General features: G+C 33.4%; 1 long non-coding RNA gene across 6 annotated transcripts in view; it reads right to left on the bottom strand.

Moving 5' to 3' along the window:
* Window positions 1-20,871, bottom strand: part of LOC127698369 (uncharacterized) — a 175,877-nt gene that overhangs the window by 67,327 nt on the left and 87,679 nt on the right. For 4 of the 6 annotated variants that reach the window (XR_007980803.1, XR_007980800.1, XR_007980804.1 and 1 more), the window contains exon 2: window positions 19,522-20,168. This is a non-coding gene — a long non-coding RNA (uncharacterized LOC127698369). Of the gene's footprint in view, window positions 1-16,812; window positions 17,447-18,851; window positions 20,169-20,871 lie in introns of those variants that run through there. The other 2 variants (XR_007980805.1, XR_007980801.1) reach the window with 2 other exon arrangements.

Genomic DNA, 20,871 nt, shown 5'->3' with positions numbered 1-20,871 from the left:
ACAAGTTATTGAACTGAAACTAGAAAAATGCTTGTTTTGGCCCCTAATTCCTAAACGGTTGGGACCATCACCCCCAAAAACAATCGCAACCTTCCTTTTGTACTATTGAACCTTTTGATTAAATTTCATAGAGATCCGTACACTTAAACTAAAGTTATTGTCTGGAATCCATTAGTATGATTTGAATTTATATTCAATTGAAGATTTCTTGCTGTTGTGCAATACACTGTGCTGTTGTGCAATACTTAGTAAATCTGTTCTCAGACTATATACAAAGAATTAGCAAAATAAATTGTGACCCCCAATTTTTTTCTTTGGAAAATTGACAATTTCTTTAATCTTGAGGTAAAAAATTTGACGCCCCAATAAATCAAAGCGCGAAAGCGCTGTAAAGGCAGTTAATTACAGGTTGTGTGTAATTTTAGTCCAGTTATATCATTATCTTGCATAGTACAGTGTACTTATCAGAGGTGGCTTTCAGTATTTAAGATTTAGAGTTCTCTAATGATATTGAACAAGTTTTATGAATGTCATATTCTGAGCACTATATGAAGGCGATTGTTCTCACTTGTTTATGAACTACTGTATTATGTCCAGTTCATACCTTTTTTATCTATGTTTATAGTCAAATACTGTTTAAAATAGTTAGGCATTTTCTTTTTAGTAATAAGTAAATGTTATCAACTGTATGTTATTCAACTTTGCAAATGTGGTTTGTTACTGGTAAGTATGGATGATAGTTGTTTCATTGGCAATCATAACACATCTCCTTATTTATATAATGATCTATATTCAATGACCTCAGGTACAAAAAAAATGTATGTAACTAAACTATGATGGGAAACCATTGACTTCTTTCTTTTATATAAACTTTTGATTTGGTACCATAGAACTATGTAGAATAAATGTACATTGCAACATGTCAACTCTTTCAATGACAATACTTTTTTTAGAAACTATAAAGTAATTTATGAATGAAAAAAGGAGTTCTTAATTAAGAAATAAACTGATTCACTGAGCGCAGCTGGATACACCCGCAGAGGTCCAACCCTGAACAGTTGGGGCAAAAATGGACACAATATTCAAGCTTGATACAGGTTTGAATTTGGATTGTAATTAAATATTTGACATATTATAGTTTCTGAATAAATGTAGTCAAAGAACTTGAAATAGGTTGTATGAATTGAATTTATGTTCAATTAAAGATTTCTTGCTGTTGTGCAATACACTGTGCTGTTGCGCAATACTTAATAAATCTGTTGCCAGACTATAAACAAATAAAGTTCAATTTCTTCTCAATGTCATATTTGAAATTTATGAAAATCAATAGGGAGATTACATCAATAGCTATAAATAATTCACCAAAGTTTCATGCGAACTGCTTAAAGCATTTTTGAGTTGTTGTCCAAAAACTGGAAAATCCCCCCTTTTTTAATGAATAAAACCCCATAACTCAGAAATGTAAAATCTAAAATTTATAAAATTCTAAAGGGAGCTTATGGATTGATAATTTAGTCTTAGATGCAAGATTTTTTTATCAGTTGTTAGTGGCTTTGAACTAGTGTCAGTAACTGCGAGTACTCTCAGATCTGTACTTAGTGTCTTTTTGTTGTTTGGATGTACATCTACCCGGCCACGTCCACTTGTATTTGTATTTATCCATCTGATGAGTTAAGCCTCTTTCAACTGATTTTTATAGTTCGTTCTTATATTGTACTGTTACACCACTGTCCCAGGTTAGGGGAGGGTTCGGATCCCGCTAACATGTTTAACCCCGCCACATTCCGTCTGTACATGTATGTGCCTGTCCCAAGTCATGTATATCAGGAGCCTGTAATTCAGTGGTTGTCATTTGTTTGTGTTGCATATTTGTTATTCGTTCATCTTTTGTACATAAATTAGGCTGTTAGTTTTCTTGTTTGAATTGTTTTACATTGTCATTTCGGGGCCTTTTATGGCTGACTGTGCGGTATGGGCTTTGCTCTTTGTTGAAGGCCGTACTGTAACCTATAGCTGTTAATTTCTGTGTCATTTGGTCTCTTGTGGAAAGTTGTCTCATTGGCAATCATACCACATCTTCTTTTTTATATTTACATCAACAGATATAAACAATTCACCAAAGTCTAGGTGAGACAACAAAACTTAGTTGTAAGATCTCTGAAATTTTTTAAACGGTACAAGTTTTTCTCATTGTTGGAGATTGTACGGTGACAGTAACACCTGTAACTGCCTAAACCCATTTCTTATGCACTTTGGTTCGATAAACTCACTGAATATCATACCACATCTCCTTATTTTTATATGCATTACAATTTATATGCGCATGTAATTGTAAATATATATATATCAGAACAAAATTCATTGCGTCACTTTTATTTATGCATCCTTTCGACACAATACAAGTTCTAAAAGTACACAACATAAAACAACTAAATGCTATATCAGATGAAAGTTTTGTTTCAGTTCCATTCATAGGATTTATTAGAATTTTGAATGTTTTGCCAAGTCCAATAATTCGCTCTATGTGCACGTGTTAATTGGAGACTTTTCTATCCTGTATAAGAGTTTTGGAACTAATTCTGTTTCTTTTTTTGAAAAAAGTTAGCAAACAAATCTTGCACATTTAAACCTTTGTCTGCCATCACACTGTCACTTGGATCACTTAATTGAACTATTCTACATCTTTCAACTATTTCACAGTCACTGGTACAACCGACATATGCATTAGAGACATAGTTGACTAAACCACCAGGTGTCGAACATACAAGTATTTTCAGTGTTTCTGATTTTATATGATGAAAAGGTTGCCTGAGCTCTAGGAGCTTTAGGTTTTATCACGGGATATTCTGTGCTATCAATAAAAATACAAGTTGTAGGAAACTTTAATTTGAAGTTGGATGGCGAAAAATACCAGACTAAACCACTAGATGGCCAAGTGTTAGCCTCACGCCACTGTTTAGACATAAAAACAATCCATGTATACACAATATTCTTAACACTAGATTCAATCTAGAATCTAGACAGTTCAAAGTTGGTTGTATAATGCCTCAATTTCATCAAAGTCATAAAAAAACTGACACCCTATCAATTCGAAAATATATGTATCTCAAACAATGTGCTGCTGGACCAAGTGTGGTCAAAACAAATAAAAATTTAGTATACAACTCTAAACCGGTATGGCTGTGTCACGTGTCTTCATTTCAAAATTCTCTGCTGAAAACATAGGCATTGATGGTGTTTGCGTAATTCCATCTGTGAAGCTCAACATTAGCTCGGCAGTTGGTGGTGGACAGTCATAAATCCTTTCTGCAGTATGAATGACTTCTTCAGGAAAACCAACTTTACAATCAAAACTTTCCTCTAGATTTCTACTACAATATTCATCAAGTTTGTTCTTTTGTTTTCACAGGCAACTGCCCTGATTTTTCTTTTTGCGGACGATTCAGTCTCTTGCTTGGTCCAGGAAAATAGGCTGGGAATGGCAGTAAGACTTAAGTCTCTGTATGGTGGGTTTGCGCCCTGAAAAAGGTCATAAAACATTAGTTTTTTTATTATTAAATGAACTTCCATTAGCAATGTATACTTTGTACTACATTTGTACCTGGCAAAATATTAACTAGATTTATTCATTACAATCTGGATAAAACTATGTTTGCCTGATTCAATGTATGTTATGTAAATCCAAAGGACAAACAATGAGAGACATATGCAACAAACGTACATTGTTTGTACCTAAATAAACTATATTATAGATGAGAGAATGTCATTGTTTTGTTCCTGTTAACATTGTCATTGATATTTTTCAAGTAAGTCTATGAGGCATAGCTTATGCATTCCTGTCATTACTACATTAGCATAATTACTGCTAAAATAATTCTCAGTATGATATACCTCTTGTAAGAAATCATTAAAATTGTAGCAATCACCAAAAAATCTCAAACAGATCACATTGAATCGTAATCCAAAAAATTATGACGTCTTGAATTAACCACCCCCTTTTATTCTAAAACGATAATTGCGGTTGTAAACAGACTTTGGTTTATTCGCATGGCGATTACATATACAACTATGAATTTTAAAAAGAAAATAGAGTTTTACCATGAATCTGCACATAGTCTTTTTCGGTAAAATGTGCCTTGCAAACAACAGCTGATTGAGATGGACTCCATGATTTCATTGTGTTCTCGTCCAATCTGCGTATGGGCCATGGCGTTGATCCAACTTTTCCTTCTTTTTAAGTCATTTGGAAATGCATGTCCTCCTCTTAAATGACATCCAGGTACACAACAACAAGTACTTGGCATCGTTAATTAAAAATGTAACTGTAATTGTTGCACAGTGCAGAAAACGGAAGTTGAGGAACAGGATCGGTTTCAACGGCGCCACCTATTCAGGAACGATAATTTGCTACTTTATTATAACTGCGAAATAACAATAACGTTAGACGGGTTCATGTGCATAAACAGAAATGCGCTTTAAATTGTATAATATAATTCATGTTCAGTCGACCTTTAATTATTATATCAACGACTGAAATGATTTATTAACATCTAGATTGCAGATAACACTCGAAAATTAACCTGACCTCTTTCCACATGGAATTCAAATAATTCTAGTTTGTCAATCGGTTGACTGCTTATAATGCAAAATACAAATATATCAAAAGTTTTTAAAACTAACAAAACACAATGTCGTTTCTCTATTTCCCAATGTAAATGAAATGAAACAAAAAACATTTTATATCACAATAAGAAGAGGAGAAAATTTAACATTTCCTGATCTACTTGGAGCCTAATGACCCCCCACGTAGATAAGTTGGATATCGCGGAAGGAAAGATTAACCCGGCAACCAGAAAGTCATTAAAGCACTGCCTTTAAAAACCAATTATTTTTACCTCCCCCTCCCCAAATTTTTTTTTACTCCACCTCCATAAAAAAAATTATATTTGAAGAGAATTTTCTTTTGAGGAAAAAAAAATTGCCCCCCCCAAAAAAAAATTTGTTTAACCCCCTTCCAAAAAAATTAATTTTGAAGAAATTTTCTTTTTGTAAATTGTTGTACAAATTAAGAGACATCCATACACTTAAACACAAGTTATTGTCTGAAAACTAAAAAAATTCGTTAGGGTTCCGCGGAACCCAGTGTCTCGCCTACTTTTGCTGTTAATTGCAGGCTCAACAAAAAAGAGGAAAAAAATTAATAAAAATATTCCTCTTTATACTATCTTTTGATTGTAAGTAGCTTCTGTCCAAGTTTGGTAAAAATCCAGGATAGTTTATGAATCTAATAAATGTTTTAAAAACTTTAACTGCAGACTGTATGTAATGTTAACTGGAAGAAAAACTAAGTCCATTTATAAGTAAAATACGGAAAAAATGGAATAAAATTTTAACAAAATTTCCTTCTAGATACTAGCTTTATATCATAAACAAGCTTCTGTCCAAGTTTGGTACAAATCCAGGATAGCTTAAGAAAGTTGTTAAAATTTTAAAAACTTTAACCACAGAGTGAATGTAATGTTAACTGGCAGAAAAACTAAGTCCATTTATAAGTAAAACACGGAAAAAATGGAATTTTTTTTTTACAAAATTTTCTTCTGGATACTATCTTATGATCATAAACAAGCTTCTTTCCTAGTTTGGTAGAAATCCAGGATAGTTTAAGAAAGTTATTAAAATTTCAAAAACTTTAACCACAGAGTGAATGTAATGTTAACTGGCAGAAAAACTAAGTCCATTTATAAGTAAAATATGGAAAAAATGGAATTTTTTTTTTACAAAATTTACTTTTGAATATTATCTTATGATCATAAACAAGCTTCTGTCCAAGTTTGGTAGAAATCCAGGATAGTTTAAGAAAGTTATTAAAATTTCAAAAACTCTAACCACAGAGTGAATATTTGTGGACGCCGCCGCCGACGACAACGACGACGACGACGATGACGGAATGTAGGATCGCTATGTCTCGCTTTTTCGACAGAAGTCGAAGGCTCAACAAAAATGCTTGTTTTAGACCCTTTTTGGCCCCTAATTCCTGAACGGTTTGGGCATTTACCCCCAAAATGAATCCCAACCTTCTACTTGTGGTATTGAACCTTGTGGTACAATTTCAGAGCAATTGAAAATATTTATACACAAGTTATTGTCCTGAAACTAGAAAAATGCTTGTTTTGGCCCCTAATTCCTAAAGAGTTCGGACCATCACCCCCAAAAACAATCCCAACCTTCCTTTTGTGGTATTGAACCTTTTGGTTAAATTTCATTTCATAGAAATCCATACCTTTAAACTAAAGCTATTGTCCGGAAACCAAATGTCTTCAGACGACGCATTTTGCGGTTGTATAAAAACTGCAGAATTTTCTTAAAATTACCAATTAAGGGGCAGCAACCCAACAACAACAGAGCAGATAGATCTTGACCTGATGAACAATTTTACCCCATGTCAGATTTGCTCTTAATGCTTTGGTTTCAGAGATATAAGCCAAAATCTACATTTTACCCCTATGTTCTATTTTTAGCCATGGTGGCCATCTTGGTTGGCGGGCCGGGTCATCGGACACATTTTCTAAACTAGATACCCTTATGATGATGGTGGCCAAGTTTGGTTAAATTTGGCCCATTAGCAGTCAGGGATATAACTCTATAGGGTTATTACAGAAAATAACTTGCATGTGTTATTACAGATACTTTTATGAGTTGTCTACTCTTTAATCCTTAAATTTACTAAATCTGTAATAACATATGTTTGTTATTTGTAAAATAAATCATAAATATTTTTATTTTTAGTGGGCTCTAGGGAACTCTTGAAACTTTGCACAGAAACTAAATGCATAGCCTTGATAACTAACTATAAATTTAGATTAATACATTTTTCATTAACCATGGTAAATCAATGAGACAAGGCTTTTAAGTGATTAACTTAGCTGTAATAACAAGGCTTAGTTGTTAAAGGCATGTAACTTATTAAATGAGACACTTGGGAATTACTGGGAAGCTTGCGCAGAACCTCATTACATGCTCTGATCATTATTTCTTACAATAAATTAAAATACATCGTAATTGAGCATGATCTATGTCTGAGCAAATGCTTTGAAGTGATGTAGAGAAGCTATAATAATGCCCTTTAGTTATTACAGGCATATTTTTTCTGTAATAACATAGGTGTGATATGCATGATTGGCAAACTATGAACTGTTATATCTTTCTATAGTTAAGTATATAGCAATATCAATAGAACTTGTATACCTTTTAACAAAACTAATGATGTATATTGTCCCTTTGAAACATGTAACATACATATGTTATCACAGTTCTTTAATATTTTTGTCCACAATAACAAGCATATGTTATTTTTCTCTAATAACCCTATAGAGTTATATCCTTGACTAATTAGTTTCAGAGAAGATTTTTGTAAAAGTTAAGACGATGACGGACTCCAAGTGATGAGAAAAGCTCACTTGGACCAGTTGAGCTAAAAATAGATTAAAATCATAACAGATACCCTAGTAATGATTGAGGCCAAATTTGGTTTCAATATTGGCCCGTAATTTAATCAAAAGCAGAAGACATTTGTAAAGTTTACAGAAATTACTAATAAATTCATTGAAATTGTAGAAAATGACTTTATTAGGACAATAACTGCAACAAGATGTCAATTGACAATTTTGCTTATGTTGACTTATGTGTAGATCTTGTTTTCTTGATATTTTGCAGTTTATACAGTATATCTCATTCTATAAAGATACATGTATAAAGGTAGTTTCCTTAAAATGAGAAATAATTGCAAAATTTGTTCCACCCAGGGCCTGCATTATGCTGGAAATCTTTTCTTTTTTGGGACACCCTTCAATAAAAAAATTGGGCAGGGGTCTGGAGGGCATTCATCCAATATAAGTATGCTGAAAGCTAAGTGGCTAAGTTTAATTCCATTCAGTGCTCCCCTAGAAGAAGCATTTGTATTTATTTCCTATAGGGTCTTATGTTAAACTAAGTCCCCTGCTGGCTGCCATCTTGGATGATGGTTCGGCTACAAAGTAACAACACTTGGTCAGCACCTCGTTAGGAACATTCATGCCATATAAAAAAGAAGATATGGTGTGATTGCCAATGAGACAACTCTTCACAATAGACCAAATGACACAGAAATTAACAACTATAGGTCACCGTACGGCCTTCAACAATGAGCAAAGCCCATACCGCATAGTCAGCTATAAAAGGCCCCGAAATGACAAATGTAAAACCATTCAAACGAGAAAACTAACGGCCTAATTTATGTACAAAAAAATGAACAAAAAACAAATATGTAACACAGCAACAAAAACAACCACTGAATTACAGGCTCCTGACTTAGGACAGGCACAAACATACAAAATGTGGCGGGGTTAAACATGTAAGCGGTATCCCAACCATCCCCCTAACCTGGGACAGTGTTTGGTTTTATTCTATTCAGTGGTTCTCTAGAAGAAAACATTTGTATGTATATCCCATAAGGTCCTATGTTAAACTTACTCCCCCTGCTGGCAGCCATCTTGGATGACAAATCAGCTACAAAGTAGTGTTCATCAATTGGTCAGCACCTCAAAAGAAACATTCATACCATGTTTGGTTTCAATACATGAAGCGGTTTTCTAGAAGAAGACATTTGTATATATTTCCCATAGGGTCCTTTGTTAAACTAAGTCCCACGTTGGCAGCCGTCTTGGTTGATGGATTTGCTTCAAAGTAACAACACTTGGTCAGCACCTCAAAATGAATATTCAAGCCATGTTTGGTTTCATTCCATTCAGTGGTTCTTCAAAAGAAGACTGTTGTATATATTTCACATAGGGTCCTTTGTTAAACTAAGTTCCACACTGGCAGCCATCTTGGATGATTGATTGGCTACAAAGTTACAACACTTGGTCAGCACCTCATAAGGAACATTCATACCATGTTTTATTTCATTCCATTTATTGGTTCTCTAAAAGAAGACATTTGTATGTATTTCCCATAGGGTCCTATGTTAAACTAAGTCCCTCTCTGGCGGCCATCTTGATGATGGATCGGCTTCAAAGTAACAACTCTTGGTCAGCACCTCATAAGGAATATTCATGCAATGTTTGGTTTCATTCCATTCAGTGGTTCTCTAGAAGAAGTTCAAAATGTAAAAAGCTAATGACGACAGACGGACGCCAAGTGATGAGAAAAACTCACTTGGCCTTTTAAGCCAGGTGAGCTAAAAAATTATGGTTTTATTTTCAAACTCTAAAAATAAAAATTATAGTAACATGAAAAACAATAGGCTGTCAGTGACAGCAAACCGGATTTTCCTGCAGAGGTCAAACTCTGAACAGTTGAGCAAGTATGGACACAACATTTAAGCTTAAAACAGCTATGAATTTGGATTGTGATTGAATATTTGACACAGCATAGGTTTGTGACACATAAAGAATGTGGTCAAAGAACTGAAAAATTTGAAATTTGACATTTCCCTATTTATGGTCCAATATCCAATATTTAAGTACATTGTTAGAATCAGCATATCAAAGAACCCCAAGAATTCAATTTTTGATGAAATCAAACAAAAGGTTAATTTAGGATCCTTTGGACCTCAATGTGGACCAATTTGATAAAGAAGCCTAAAATACCAACTCTAAATACATGGTTAGATTCAGCATTTCAAAGAACCCTATATATATACAATTTATGTTGAAATCAAACACAGTTTAATTTTGGACCCTGATTTGGACCAACCTGAAAACTGGGCACAAAATCAAAAATAAATCTGTCACGCCAATTATAATTAGCAAAATAAATTGTGACCCCCAATTTTTTTCTTTGGAAAATTGACAATTTCTTAAATCTTGAGGAAAAAAGAAATTGCCCCCCTAAAAAAATTTTTTTTCTTTACCCCCCCCCCCCCCTCCGAAAAAATAATATTTAAGAGAATCTTCTTTTGAGGGAAAAAAATGGCCCCCCCCCCCTTCAAAAAAAAAAAAATTTTGAAGAAATTTTCTTTTTGTAAAATGTGGTACAAATTAAGAGACATCCATACACTTAAACACAAGTTAGTCTGAAAACTAGAAAAATGCTTGTTTTTTACCCTTTTTGGCCCCTAATTCCTGAACGGTTTGGACAATTACCCCCAAAATGAATCCCAACCTTCTACTTGTAATATTGAACCTTGTGGTACAATTTCAGAGCAATCAAAATTCTTATACTCAAGTTATTGTCCTGAAACTAGAAAAATGCTTGTTTTGGCCCCTAATTCCTAAACGGTTGGGACCATCAACCCCAAAAACAATCGCAACCTTCCTTTTGTGGTATTGAACCTTTTGGTTAAATTTCATAGAGATCCATTCACTTAAACTAAAGTTAGAGTGCGAAAACCAATGTGTCTTCGGACGACGACGACGCCAACGTCATACCAATATACGACCACAAAAATTTTTTTGCGGTCGTATAAAAATGCTTGTTTTTTACCCTTTTTTGGCCCCTAATTCCTAAAATTTTGAGGCAATTACCCCCAAAATCAATCCCAGCATTCCCTTTGTGATATGGAACCTTGTGGTACAATGTCAGAGAGATCCATACACTAACACACAAGTTATTGTCTGGAAGTTACAAAAATGCTTATTTTTGGCCCCTTTTTCCTTAACTGTGGGTACCATAACCCCCAAAATCAATCCCAACCTTCCTTTTGTGGTTTTGAACCTTATGGTAAAATTTCATAGAGATCCATTCACGTAAACTAAAGTTATTGTGCGAAAACCAATGTGTCTTTGGACGACGATGCCAACGTCATACCAATATACGACCGCAAAAATTTTATTTTGGGGTCGTATAAAAATAGTTATAAAGAAACTCTTGACTAAAATCAATTGAACAGATACAATCATTGATAGACTTATAATTTACACCATTTCTGTTCAAATGGGAAATAGGTAAAAAACTAGAGGCTCTAAAGAGCCTGTGTCGCTCACCTTGGTCTATGTGCATATCAAACAAAGGACACCCTCCAACATAGTAGACAACATAGACTTTATGACAAAAATCTCTATTTTGTTGATCTTGTATTACTGATCTTTTAGTTTGTTTATCTGTAGTTTCTCTCTATCTTCTTTAGTTTTTGCACAAAACAAAACAGCAAAATTTTCTTAAAATTACCAATTCAGGGGCAACAACCCAAAAACAGGTTGTCTGATTTCTCTGAAAATTTCAGGGCAGATAGATCTTAACCTGATGAACAATTTTACCCATGTCAGGTTTGCTCTAAATGCTTTGGTTTTAGAGATATAAGCCAAAATCTACATTTGACCCCTATGTTCTATTTTTAGCCATAGCGGCCATTTTGGTTGGTGGGCTGGGTCATCGGACACATTTTTTTAAACTAGATACCCCAATGATGATTGTGGCCAAGTTTGGTTAAATTTGGTCCAGTAGTTTCAGAGGAGAAGATTTTTGTAAAAGTTAACGACGACGACGGGCACCAAGTGATGAGAAAAGCTCACTTGGCCTTTTAGGCCAGGTGAGCTAATAAAAACAAGAGACCAAATGACATAGAAATTACTTATTAATTTCACCATTTCTGTTCAAAGGGAAATAACACAAAATCATCTAATAAGAATTACTTTTGCTACTGAAAGGTCTTCAATTCAACAACGAGAACAGTTTAAATCATGAAAATTGAAATTGACCTTCAATTAATCACAGGAAACAATATATCTTAATTTGAAAAGATTTCGTCAAAGTGTTTTCATATTAATGAATGGACACTGTTTGGCAGCCGCCTGCCCGCCGTACATTCCCAAATCAATATCCGATTTTTCTTTCATATATCCAGTTAAAAAAGTATATTCATAATTTCCACAAATAGTTAAAGGGAAGAGTAAACTTGTGTTTTCTAAGTGCACGTACAGGAAAAGATGTAAAATCTGTAGTATAGTTATAGATAATGCACATTTTAAGGTTTTTTTTGTCGTATAACACACTGAGGGGTGTCAGAATTGGTCAAATGAAAGACTGACCGTATGGAGGTCTTTCTTTGGCCATCCTGACACCCGAGGTGTGTTATACAACAAGAAAACCTTAAAATATGCATTATCTCACTTATATACCGTCAAAAAATTATATTTTCTGCAAAGATTTGCAGGATTTTCATCCTATTTTACCAATAATACTAAAGTGGTATATTCTTTTCTTGCACATTCAGGTATAAATAAGCCCTACAGATCATTTATAACATGAAATAAAATTCACATATTAATCTAGATATAAAAACTTTAGACATCATTATCAAGTTACAATAAAATACTGTAACTGCATGAAGCAAGACACAAATGAATTGTGATGAAGTCTGAAAAATACAAGTCAATTTGTAAGTAATTTATTGTATCAAATTAGTTCTTGAAAGGGGGATGCTATGGGTTTTTGGGGTTCTTTTTCATGACATTTTTATCTCGGAAAAGCATCTCCTTTTTTCAAAAATTCTAAAGAACTATTCAGAATAATTGTTTTCTTGAATTTTGCAGGCTCGTCCTGAACATGCATGAAATATTTGTCACTGGACGTTAAGCAACCAACAATCAATCAATCTTTTGTTGAAAATAAAAGTATATATAAATGTAAAAGTGAAGAACTTGCACAAAGAGAGCACTAAATCGTGATGTACATGCATGTTACACAAAAACGAAAATCCCCATAGGTCAAAATATGATTTTGAATACAGTGCGAATCAATCAACTTTAAAAATCCTACACTCAAATGTGTTATATTTGGCTTGTTTTAAAAGTTTTATAAAAATTCTTGCTTTATTAATTGCATCTCACATAATGTACCTTTATTGATAAATCAACAAAACTTCACATTATTTGTTTTGAAAGTAAAAATATGGGTCGATTAATGTGTATTTCAGTCTAATAATCAGAGGAAAGGATTGTTTCTGTCTTCATCTTAGTAAAACACCAATTGGCAACAGCACACGATAACTTTGAAATGCATTGAATGTTTAAGTAAATTATAGTTTGCATCTTAATCAGAGAAAATAATGACCTTACACAGGTCATTATTTTATGCCTTGAAGCAAATTTCATTGAAACTTGGTATCGCCACGGGTTGATTCTTAAAAAGAAAGACCTATCGTTCTGAAAGAAAATAACTCCATATAGGTATATAAACGTCTGTTAACTACTGAATAAACAGATACAGTGTAAATGCGTGTTTACTCGAGAAGACATTAGAAATTTCCATTTTGATCGTGTTAGCATAATTGTAGTAAACGCAAAAAAAATGCATTGTACTTGAACAAAATGCTTACTTGATCTATACCTTGTCATGGTGTAAATTTAAAAAAAAAAATCAAATCATTATCCTCAAGCATGACAAAAAATAGTGAGGAAAACTGATTATGTGAGGGAATTTTCTAAGTCCAAGGACCATAACTCTGCACAAAATCATCGGACCAGAACAAAATTCGTACTTGATCTGTAACTTGTCATGATAAAACTATATACCACTTATCAAATCAATATCTTCAAGCATGACGAAAAATAGTGAGGAAAACTGATTATGTGAGGGAATTTTCTAAGTCCAAGGACCATAACTCTGCACAAAATCATCGGACTGGAACAAAATTCAAACTTGATCTGTAACTTGTCATGATCAAACTATATACCAATTATCAAATCAATATTTTATAGCATGACGAATAAAAGTGCGGAAAATTGATTATTTGAGTGAATTTTCTAAGTCCAAGGACCATAACTCTGCACAAAATCATCAGACCCGAACAAAATTCAAACTTGATCTGTAACTTGTCGTGATAAAACAATACACCAAATATCAAATCAATATGTTCAAGCACGGAGAAAAAAAGTGTGGAAAACTGATTTGCCGGACTGATGGATGGACAGACAGACGGAAGGAATGCAAACCTAAAGTCCCCTTCGACTTCGTCTGTATTGGAATAATTAATGCCAAGACAGATTTTACTTTTGTTGTATATTTATAAATAATATTAGAACTAGTTTGGTTTCAATATGACATTTAATTTTGTTTAAGTCTCAGTATATGGAGTGTTTAAATATACATGGAAATCAGCAAGCTTTTAAGGAAATGTACCACGAAATGTCTGATTACCTGAAGAAATATGTCCAATGAAATGTCCAAATACTATATGTGCAGATGATGCTATGGAAAATGCAGAAAACATCAGAAAGATCTTAGATGGGATTTAAAAGTAAAACATCACATGGATTTTAACATAGCTATTTAGAAAATATATACATTTGCAAAAGGAACTATTATGCCATAAACTTACCACTATATTGCTGGTTTATATAACCTGAAAAAGCAAGCATACATAAATTTTAATTTAAACATATCTTAGTTCAAGTCAATTCTGTATTTTAACATAAATGTTTTGTTCGTTTGTTTAAACTTACAGTTTTAATGAATATTCCCAAGTTATGCTAGTATCTGTTAATGAAGTTAAATATTTTGGACAGAAATATCGTTTTGTTCAATTATAATTCTATTTTCTGATCAATGTGTTTCTGACCTAAGATAAATATTTTGAACAGAAATATCGTTCTGTTAATTTTCTTTTTGCTTTCCGACATTTGCTAAGGCTATGGTGGAAATACAAAATATCACATGGTTAACGTTCAGAATTATTCAGTTTATTCTTGAACATAATATATTGTCATGAACAGTATACTTTTCCCAGGTTTATTGACCCAATGCACAATAGCATGTTGTATTTTACACTACCCACACAACGCGTACAGGGACCGTCTCAAAACATGAATTATATAATTGTGTTATCTTAATACTTGATACTTATTACTTAATAAACATTTACACCAAAAGTAATATGTTCTGTTAAATAGCAAATAGATTGGAATATGTAAAAGATTCTAGTCTTTACTACTTTGATCGTTGAAATATACAATGTCAGGTGGTAGCCTATTTATGGAGGGCCTATATATGAAAGACATAGATCACTACCTGTATAAATGATTGAAAATTTCAAGACGTTCAGAGAATCTTGATTCCGAGGATATCTGAATGGCCCATAGAAGCTACCAAAACACACCAATATTTAAGGGTTCACGCAAAAACATATACAAATACTTACAATTGAAAATGGTTGACCACAGGATAAACAGAAAAAAAGCTATCATGAACATAAAACTCACTAATTTGGCAACTTTCCTTCCATTATTATCTAAAATAAATTAAAATTTATTGGTTTTATCAGCTCTTCAAACTTTTGTATTAGGTTTTTGATTTTCAATTATTTTGGCCTCCATCATCACTGAAGACACAATAAAATGCTCCGCTGGGGCGCAGCTTGATACGACCGCAGAGGTCGAACCCTGAACAGTTGGGGCAAGTATGGACACAACATTAAAGCTTGATACAGCACTGAATTTGGATTGTAATTAAATATTTGACACAGCATAGGTTTCTGACAGAGAATGAATGTGGTCTAAGAACTTAAAATTTTTTAATTTATCTATTCAAACCATATCATTATTATTTGCTTTTATATATAAATCAGAAATAACCAATTTAAAATGGAAAATTTTAAAGAAAAAAAAGGAAAAAAAAAAAAACCCCAAATTTTTTGAACCCCCTTATGATTCATCACCCCAAACTCAATCCCAGCCTTCCCTTTGTGGTATGGTACCTTGTAGTACACATACATGTGATGGACTGTGAAACTCAGATCAGGAGTTTGGGAAATTTTGGTCAGGAGATTAGGACTCAGATCAGGAGGTTTTTAATCGACATAAATTCTGTCGTAAATGTAACCGTGTGCTGTAGAAATTGTCTGTTAAAGTGTGTTTTCTTCAACTTTCCATCCGAATGTATTATGTTTATAGTACCCTTGTACTTATAAATTTTCTCTATCTTTTTAAACTTTGAACTTGTTCAATCTAACATTCTTCTTTATTTGTATGTTCTTTAAATTTTTAGGTCATATCTTTTTTACAGTTATTCATTGCAATCAGAACATTTGCTTATCTATCTGCAAGTAGACCTTTTTTTTATATCTATATGCAAGTAGATTTTTTTTTTTATCTTTATTATGCAAGTAGATTTTTAATGCATGATAAGTAACACCTTCAAACTATGATCATGGGTCATAGTCATTATATAAATTTCAATTTAAACCTTGAAAGGAAGTATAGACCCCTCAAATAATTTTCAAATTATTATTTTTTTATTTGTCCTAAGACATTTAAAATCATTTAATTACCATCCTTTTATGATTATTTGTTCAATTTATATTTTATTTATATTCTTTTAAAAATTTACATTATTTAAAGGAAAATAACTTAAAACTGGATAAATCAAGGGAAGTAACCCAACATTCATTTTAAATACACAAAGTTTTATTACACAACGGCAGTTAGCCTGAGGTAAAAATCGTTGATTACCAGTATGTTTGACACCCAAGGTGACAAGTGAAGCCATATAATTATGCATGTTAATTGATTTACAGGTAAAATATAACTTCAGGTAATGTCAGTTACACCAGATATGTTGGACTGAAATTTTTCATTCATGAAATATTTCATACACGGGATTTTTTTGTCTTCAACGGGAGGTCGGGAGGAGACCCCTGAAAACAGGATTATTGTACTCCCGTTGGGAGGTTCATATGTATGAGTACAATTTCAGAGAGATCCATACACTTGAACACAAGTTATTGTCTGGAAACTAGAAAAATGCTTGTTTTTTGGCCCCTTTATGGCCCCAAATTCCTAAACATTTAGGGCAATTACCCCAAAACTCAAACCCAGCTTTCCCTTTGTGATATGGAACCTTGCAGTACAATTTCATAAAGATCCATACACTTACACACAAGTTATTGTCCTGAAACTAGAAAAATGCTTGTTTTTTTTGCCCCTTTATGGCCCCTAATTCCTCAAATTTCCAGGGAATAACCCCCAAAATCAATCCCAGCCTTCCCTTTGTGGTATGGTACCTTGCAGTACAATTTCAGAGAGATCCATACACTTGAACACAAGTTATTGTCTGGAAACTTAAGAAAAATGCTTATTTTTGGCCCCTTTTTCCTAAACGTTGTGGGCAATTACCCCCAAAATCAATTCCAGCTTTCCCTTTGTGATATGGAACCTTGTAGTACAATTTCATAAAGACCCATACACTTACACACAAGTTATTGTCATGAAACTAGAAAAATGCTTGTTTGTGCCCCTTTTTGGCCCCTAATTCCTAAAATTTGGAGGCAATTACCCCCAAAATCAATCCCAGCATTCCCTTTGTGATATGGAACCTTGTGGTACAATGTCAGAGAGATCCATACACTTACACACAAGTTATTGTCATGAAACTAGAAAAATGCGTTTTTTGCCCCTTTTTGGCCCCTAATTCCTAAAATTTGGAGGCAATTACCCCCAAAATCAATTCCAGCATTCCCTTTGTGATATGGAACCTTGTGGTACAATGTCAGAGAGATCCATACACTAACACACAAGTTATGTCTGGAAGTTACAAAAATGCTTATTTTTGGCCCCTTTTTGGCCCCTAATTCCTTAACTGTTGGTACCATAACCCCCAAAATCAATCCCCACCTTCCTTTTGTGGTATTGAACCCTATGGTATTCATAGAGATCCATTCACTTAAACTAAAGTTAGAGTACGAAAACCAATGTGTCTTCGGACGACGACAACGACGCCAACGTCATACCAATATACGACCACAAAATTTTTTTGCGGTCGTATAATAATTGTCAAAATTAGCATCTGGTGAAAAAAAAATTGGTACTGTTAATTGTATGGCAGGCATAAAGTTAATTTGTAAGTCTCTCTAGCATATATATATACATTATATATTGAAACAGATACAAGTATTTTGCTGTAGGGAAATGTTCCTGCACTGTATAATACTGATTTTCCATATTGTAAAATATTTGCAAATAACAAAGGGACATATCAAAACATGAGGATTTTTGAGACGAAACTTAAGGGATAGTTGTTTCAATTTAATCTGCTTGCTTGTTTTACTCTTTCAAACAAACCAATCTGAAGAATCTGAGTTGTTCTTACTGTAAAGCACAACACAGATGACATGAGAGTCTTAGAAAGTAGAAATAAATGTCCATTCAATGGTAACCGTCTTCATATGTTTGACAGAACAGCAATCTTATATAGTTGACCTTTTGCTTATAGTATCTGAGATATGGACTTGGCCAAGAAAACTTAACTTTAATCACTGATCCATGAAATGAGGTTGATGTCAGGTGACCCCTGTCTCATGGACATGTAAACCTTACAAGGATCCTATATACCAAATATAGTTAGCTTTCACTGTTATTTTTTTTCAAGCAGTCATTAAACCATTAAAATGAAGTTGAGGACAATGGACATTTAAGACTCTCCAACATTATGGACTAGACTAGAATTCACAACAAAAATATTTTTTTGTTGATCTTGTATTGTTGATACTTTTTTTTGGTTTCCAATTTCTCTCTATCTGCTTTAGTTTTTGCCCCAAAACATAGAAAAGGGTAAAAAATTGCCAAAACTTCAACTTTCCATCCGAATGTATTATGTTTATAGTACCCTTGTACTTATAAATTTTCTCTATCTTTTTAAACTTTGAACTTGTTCAATCTAACATTCTTCTTTATTTGTATGTTCTTTAAATTTTTTAGGTCATATCTTTTTTACCATTATTCATTGCAATCAGAACATTTGCTTATCTATCTGCAAGTAGATCTTTTTTTTATATCTATATGCAAGTAGATTTTTTTTTTTTATCTTTATTATGCAAGTAGATTTTTAATGCATGATAAGTAACACCTTCAAACTATGTTCATGGGTCATAGTCATTATATAAATTTCAATTTAAACCTTGAAAGGAAGTATAGACCCCTCAAATAATTTTCAAATTATTATTTTTTTATTTGTCCTAAGACATTTAAAATCATTTAATTACCATCCTTTTATGATTATTTGTTCAATTTATATTTTATTTATATTCTTTTAAAAATTTACATTATTTAAAGGAAAATAACTTAAAACTGGATAAATCAAGGGAAGTAACCCAACATTCATTTTAAATACACAAAGTTTTATTACACAACGGCAGTTAGCCTGAGGTAAAAATCGTTGATTACCAGTATGTTTGACACCCAAGGTGACAAGTGAAGCCATATAATTATGCATGTTAATTGATTTACAGGTAAAATATAACTTCAGGTAATGTCAGTTACACCAGATATGTTGGACTGAAATTTTTCATTCATGAAATATTTCATACACGGGATTTTTTTGTCTTCAACGGGAGGTCGGGAGGAGACCCCTGAAAACAGGATTATTGTACACCGGTTGGGAGGTTCATATGTATGAGTACAATTTCAGAGAGATCCATACACTTGAACACAAGTTATTGTCTGGAAACTAGAAAAATGCTTGTTTTTTGGCCCCTTTATGGCCCCAAATTCCTAAACATTTAGGACAATTACCCCAAAACTCAAACCCAGCTTTCCCTTTGTGATATGGAACCTTGCAGTACAATTTCATAAAGATCCATACACTTACACACAAGTTATTGTCCTGAAACTAGAAAAATGCTTGTTTTTTTTGCCCCTTTATGGCCCCTAATTCCTCAAATTTCTAGGGAATTACCCCCAAAATCAATCCCAGCCTTCCCTTTGTGGTATGGTACCTTGCAGTACAATTTCAGAGAGATCCATACACTTGAACACAAGTTATTGTCTGGAAACTTAAGAAAAATGCTTATTTTTGGCCCCTTTTTGGCCCCTTATTCCTAAACGTTGTGGGCAATTACCCCCAAAATCAATTCCAGCTTTCCCTTTGTGATATGGAACCTTGTAGTACAATTTCATAAAGACCCATACACTTACACACAAGTTATTGTCATGAAACTAGAAAAATGCTTGTTTGTGCCCCTTTTTGGCCCCTAATTCCTAAAATTTGGAGGCAATTACCCCCAAAATCAATCCCAGCATTCCCTTTGTGATATGGAACCTTGTGGTACAATGTCAGAGAGATCCATACACTTACACACAAGTTATTGTCATGAAACTAGAAAAATGCTTGTTTTTTGCCCCTTTTTGGCCCCTAATTCCTAAAATTTGGAGGCAATTACCCCCAAAATCAATCCCAGCATTCCCTTTGTGATATGGAACCTTGTGGTACAATGTCAGAGAGATCCATACACTAACACACAAGTTATGTCTGGAAGTAACAAAAATGCTTATTTTTGGCCCCTTTTTGGCCCCTAATTCCTTAACTGTTGGTACCATAACCCCCAAAATCAATCCCCACCTTCCTTTTGTGGTCTTGAACCCTATGGTAAAATTTCATAGAGATCCATTCACTTAATCTAAAGTTAGAGTGCGAAAACCAATGTGTCTTCGGACGACGACGACGACGCCAACGTCATACCAATATACGACCACAAAATTTTTTTGCGGTCGTATAATAATTGTCAAAATTAGCATCTGGTGAAAAAAAAATTGGTACTGTTAATTGTATGGCAGGCATAAAGTTAATTTGTAAGTCTCTCTAGCATATATATATACATTATATATTGAAACAGATACAAGTATTTTGCTGTAGGGAAATGTTCCTGCACTGTATAATACTGATTTTCCATATTGTAAAATATTTGCAAATAACAAAGGGACATATCAAAACATGAGGATTTTTGAGACGAAACTTAAGGGATAGTTGTTTCAATTTAATCTGCTTGCTTGTTTTACTCTTTCAAACAAACCAATCTGAAGAATCTGAGTTGTTCTTACTGTAAAGCACAACACAGATGACATGAGAGTCTTAGAAAGTAGAAATAAATGTCCATTCAATGCACTACAAACCAGTAAAAGTCTG

The sequence above is a fragment of the Mytilus californianus genome, unplaced genomic scaffold (genome assembly GCF_021869535.1).
Source record: "Mytilus californianus isolate M0D057914Y unplaced genomic scaffold, xbMytCali1.0.p SCAF_4, whole genome shotgun sequence".
Taxonomy (NCBI): domain Eukaryota; kingdom Metazoa; phylum Mollusca; class Bivalvia; order Mytilida; family Mytilidae; genus Mytilus; species Mytilus californianus.
Note: the sequence above shows the minus strand (reverse complement) of the source record. Positions and strands in the feature narration are given on the sequence as shown.